At 46.0% G+C, this 5,316-nt stretch overlaps 1 non-coding gene across 1 annotated transcript; it reads right to left on the bottom strand.

Annotated features, from left to right (window-relative positions):
* Nucleotides 1-5,074: 5,074 nt before the first annotated feature.
* TRNAQ-CUG lies at nucleotides 5,075-5,146 on the bottom strand. The gene has a single exon. It is a non-coding gene; the product is annotated as a tRNA-Gln (tRNA).
* Between the last annotated feature and the right edge of the window lie 170 nt (nucleotides 5,147-5,316).

A 5,316-nucleotide genomic window follows, 5' to 3' on the forward strand; every position in this document is an offset into this window, starting at 1 on the left:
TACAGACAAAATGATGTTCCGGGCTAGGGACAGAAGATGTACATAAACCAGCTTAAGTGATCAGAAACCAGTTTAAACCTGTAACAGAACAGAAGCTCAGTGTACATAAACCACTTTCAAAATGGCTGAAACTGGTTTAAGATAAACCAGGTTGAATGTAGTATCAGACTTAATTGATTTAAGTCAAACCAGTTTAAGGAACTTCTGTCCAAGACCCCTTCCTGGTTTAAGTTAACTCACAGTCCCCCAACATCCCAGGATGCTTTGCAGCCCTGGGCTTGGCTGTGCTGCCTGCTCCAGCGGAGCAGGGTTGGCCCTGCCCTTCTGCTCCCTAGCCAGACACTATCACTGCTCTGGCTGGCTGAGAAGGGGGTGGGAGTGGGGGTGCGAAACCTTGCTCAGGACTTCAGCCCCTGCCAGGCTTTCCCCCACACGCTGCTCAAGTGGCAGAGGCAAGCTTGGCAGCAACTGCTGGCTGAGAACCATGCAGGTCAGGTTGGGGTTTTAAACCCCTCCCCAATCATACTCAGCAGCCTGCCAGGGCCTGGCCATGTCTCCCTCCCAACCAGCTCAATCTTCATCATAAAATGTGTGACAAAAACAACAGAAACTGCCATGTTGCAAAAGTATGCTGTTCTCCACCTAAATTGGAAAGAATTGCACAGGCAAAAATGCATTCACTAGGACAAAGCTGGACCAGAAAGCTTTGATGAGACAGGAACAGAATTCAAACCTGGGCCTCTTAACTCAGTTTTTATAAAAACAAGATTCTATGTGATGTGGAACACAGTAGTGGTGAATTTTGAAATGGATATTGGAAATGAGTGCAGCATAATGGCAGTCAGCATAGGTATGCCCAGTGTTAAAATCAAAAGCTTAGCTTGCTTCATATAGCAGCATAAGAGAAGGTAAAGCCAGTAAGTGGAGATGCTTTATTTCTCCATATATCCAAGAAAAGATTTTACAAAGTAAGTATGGTTTTAAATCTGCCATAACTGCAGCAGTATGATTCTGTCCTGCAAGTGCTCAGTCCAGCAAAGTTCTGAGTATTCCAGCAGACCATTTAAGTACAAGCTAAAAGATAGTCATTTAAATTAAAACACAAATACATGTATCCTTAAGTACATGCTTTAGTGCCTGGCTGGATCAAGCTGGTGCACTCTGAACTTCACAGTATTGAGTCTCGTGTCCCTTAAACAGGAATCCTGGCAGAAGTGATAAGAGATATTTGCCTGCACAGGGTGTATGAAAACAGATTATGGTCCATTGTAAAAGTTAAAAGTTAACTGTATTGCCCAAGTCTCAGCTGGTTTCTTATATTTTCAGTTTTGCAACTTTAAACACATGCAGCGTCAAGCGCTCACTATGAGAAATGCATCCATAACCATATTTAAGTAAATGCTAGATAAAGAGCAGAAAAAGTCTTACCATACTCAAAGTCCAGGTCTCTTCACAGAATCTCAGTTCATGCTGTATTTCCCTAAGCACCATTTTACCCAGCTTTAGAAGCATTATTCTACTTCAGTGACTTTAGCATGTGAAACATGCTGGCCTTCTTAGTCCCAGGAAGATCCCATAAAGGACAAAACAATAAGGACCTTGCCCTCAGTGGGGACAAAGGACCAAAATGAACATGAAGTTTAAATAATTAAGGGAGACAAAGAAGAAAATTACAGAAAGGAAATGTAGGGTATAGGGTCAAAGTAAGTTTAACAGAAGAGGATCCTAGCAGAGAACGCCAGACCATCCCTCTGGCCTGCAATGGAATATAAAGAATCAGTGGACGAGTCAGGGAAACTCTGTGCAGATCAAACCACATGAATGGAAAGGAGCCCCAGAGTCGCACAGAACCCACTCCTACCAACCTTCCCTTCCTAGGACACTTGTACAGATGACGGGGGTTTAGTCCTCAGGGTTTTAGTCTATGTCCCCTAAATTGAAATGGTAGGTTTTTAACTGAAACCTACCATTTCAACTTTTCTGTTATAGTAAGGGCCCCCGATCCTTTTTTTTTCCCCTCTTGGATCCAGAGCCTGCCCACAGCCAGAGGACATGCTGCCAGTGGGCCGAGTGGCCCTTGAGTTGTGGGGGACCTCAGTCCTTTCCTCTGTGGCAGTGACATCCCCCTCCCCGCTTGGGGGACCTGGGTGGGCTGCTAGTGGGCCGGGTGCTGCCCCAGCTTGGAGGCAGCACCTGGCCTGATCCAACTATTTCCCAGACCCACCTGCTGGAATCCAGCCAGATGCTGCTCCCCGGGTGGGCTCGGGGAATAGTTGGATCAGGCTGGGTGCTGCACCTGGCCCACTAGCAGCCTGCCCAGGCAGCCCCGGGTGAGGCACCACCACGGTGGAGGGAAGGACCAGGGCCCACTGGCAGCCAGGAGAGAGGCGGGCAGGCTCTGCCGGGCGGGAAGAAAATAAAAAAGGATCGGGCCCCTTGCTGCTGCTGCCTTCATGTGCCCCCTAAGCTTGTTGAATGAGCTTTAGTTAAAGTGCCCCTGCTGCCTTTTTTTCAGCCTGGGGATGCTGATACACGTGACACTGGAGTCCACTGGAGTGCAGTAATTACCTAGCAGCTATAATTACAGTGTGTCAGAGCAGCCTCTGCTATGTGACTATGAAGAGCAAGTCCTATATTCAAAAGTGACTTATGGTCTTTTTTTTGTTTCCTCAAAGCTATGTTGCCAGAAACACAGCTAGGCAATTGGAACATGTTTATGAACTTGTCCATTATTTTGACCTGCTTGGGTGCTTTTGTAAACTCCACTAGATGCTTAAATGAACTATCAGGCAGGTAAACCTTTTTGAAAGTCAGGGCCCAAGTTCCTTTGGAAAATAGGACTTTAGCTTCTAAGTCACTAAGTTGCTTTTGAAACTGCTCCCATCTTACCCCCAGTTTTCTGGGCCAGAGCCACATGAGTCGTCTAGAGCTTGATTTAACATCCCTTGAGATCATTAGAAAGACTCCCATAGACTTGAATAGACTTTGAAAAAGGGGCTCAGGAGATTAAGGATGGCCTTTCCTAATCTCAGAGTCTCTTAGTTCCTAAGGAATTTTGTTTGTAGAGATTCCTGATAGTGTGTAACAGGAGGAAGGAGCACTTTGGGAGCCAGTTAACCACAGTACATGAGAGAGGCTTTAAAAGTGCCGCTGCCTTAAAGAACAGCACAAACAAACTCTCTCCTCTTTTCAAAGCCTCCTGTGAATGATTACTTATTTCAAGTTGCAGGAGAATCTATAAACAGTTAAACTTGGCTCAAATACTCGCACACAATTATTTGCACACACTTAAGCTATATATGGATTTGTTTATACATATATCCTATGTATGGGCACTGGCCCAGCTATACATGTGCGTCTGATATGGAAAGCAAGGATGTCGGGCAAGCCTAGACTTCGTGTGTATGTCTGTGTGAGTCCGTGTGCGCAGGCACGCACATACATGCACTCTCTTGAGAACAACATACCTTTCTCTTTCAAGTCATTTTGAGATTCTAGGAACAGAGGTGTTGCTACACTGCACTGGCACTTTTGCCCTGAGTCTGGTCTCCAACAGTGACCAGCATCACATATATTTTAGAGGAAAGTATAAGGGGGTGTAAGGTGTTTTTTCCTGGGGCTGAAATTATAGGTCAAGGTGAGATGATCTGTGCCTCATGAAGGAATCCTGGATTGGCCTGGACCTTTCAGAAGTTTTTGTTTTGTTTCATTTTCCTGAATAGTCTGATTTCCCATGGAAATGTGCAGTCCCCCCTTGAATCTTGCTATATTTGCAGTTCCAGCAACAACTTGTACTGTGTACTGGGCCAGGTGATTGTGGCTGAGTAGTTAACACATTAGACTAGATATCTATTGAAGTTCAGGCCGGTTCTTTGGCTCACTGAATCTTATTGAATCTTATGGACTATGGACTTTGCTGCATAGTTTCGGGCAAAACTAACGTCCCCTGTGAAGCCAATCAATCTGCCCTCCAGGGGAGGAAGGAACTGGAAGAGTCAACATCACATGGGCATTTCAAACTACAAGCTGGCTAGTCCTGTCTGAACCAGACCTGACTAAAAATGGATGTCCTGCCTCGAGAAGCCAGTCAGTTCATATCAACTCTGGCTAGAAAACTGTTTTGACAGTGCGCCAAAATAGTTCTTCAAAACCACACTGTTAACCTTTTTTTTGTTTTAAACAGACAGAAAACCCTATTTTAAATCTCTTCTCATGGGCAGCACACTGGTTTGTAAACAGCAATTATTTTGCTCTGTTGTTTTAAAAAGTTGGCGGCATGGACAGGTGCCATTTCCGGGCCGTATCTCCTGGCCTGAGTTGAACCTGAAGGCCCTCTACTTCTGTGTCTCACCGAGATTCAGGGATGATCCTTCCACACCTTTAAGAACAATACTCATCCTCTCTCAGAGGTTTAGTTGATTCAAGTTAACCAGGGTCCACAAAAGACAGCACTCTTTTACAGCCTTCCTTCTCAGGCTGTACATGCCTAGTCACAGCCTCTAAACTCCCCACCCCTGAAATGTGGGTCTTCACAGCCCTGTTTCTTGCAGCTGTGTCCTGGCTAAGGTCTCCCACCTAGTTATTCTCACTCTTCTTCAAGCCTTGTTTTAAGTCCCTCTGCAACCATGCAAGAACTCTTCTTAATCTTTCCCAGGTGAGTCTGCTAACTCCTAACAGCTTGCCTGGGTTGCAGGCCTCAAACCTAGATCCTCTGACATACAAGATAGGTGTTCTGCCCTCTGTGCCACCCCCAACACTTGCCTGGCCCCACTGGGGGCACGGGGGAACCGTCCTCCTTCCCTCATACTCTCCACTGGGCTCCTGCTCCTGGACTTTCAAAGAATCATCATAGAGCCATAGAAGTCGGGTCGAAGGGACGTTGTAGATCTTCAAGTCCGACCCCCCGCCTGGGCAGGAGAAAAACTGGGCTCAAAAAGAGGGTCACTTCCCAGCCAGTACATGTGCTGGATATTTTTGCGTGCTAGGTGCAGCACTCTGCAATTGTTGCTATACTGCTTCCTATTTTGTACTGCCCACTTTTCTAACCTGACCAGGCCTGCCTGCAAAAATCTTTAGGCTCCACTGAGATTTGAACTCAGATCACCGGATTCAGAGTCCAGAGTGCTAACCATTACACCATGGAGCCCCCTAAGAAACAGTGACCCAGATTTTTCAAAGCATTTTTCTGAGAACCATCTTCCTTTCTTCAACCCGAAAAGTTTTGTTCTTCACCCATCTTTCCTGGCACATGGGTGCGGTAACTGGCCTTGCAAGCTACTTCCTTTGGCCCATAAAAGGCCAGTCTCCACTTACATA

Source organism: Gavialis gangeticus, unplaced genomic scaffold (genome assembly GCF_001723915.1).
Source record: "Gavialis gangeticus isolate Ggan-Ray unplaced genomic scaffold, GavGan_comp1, whole genome shotgun sequence".
NCBI classification, from domain to species: domain Eukaryota; kingdom Metazoa; phylum Chordata; order Crocodylia; family Gavialidae; genus Gavialis; species Gavialis gangeticus.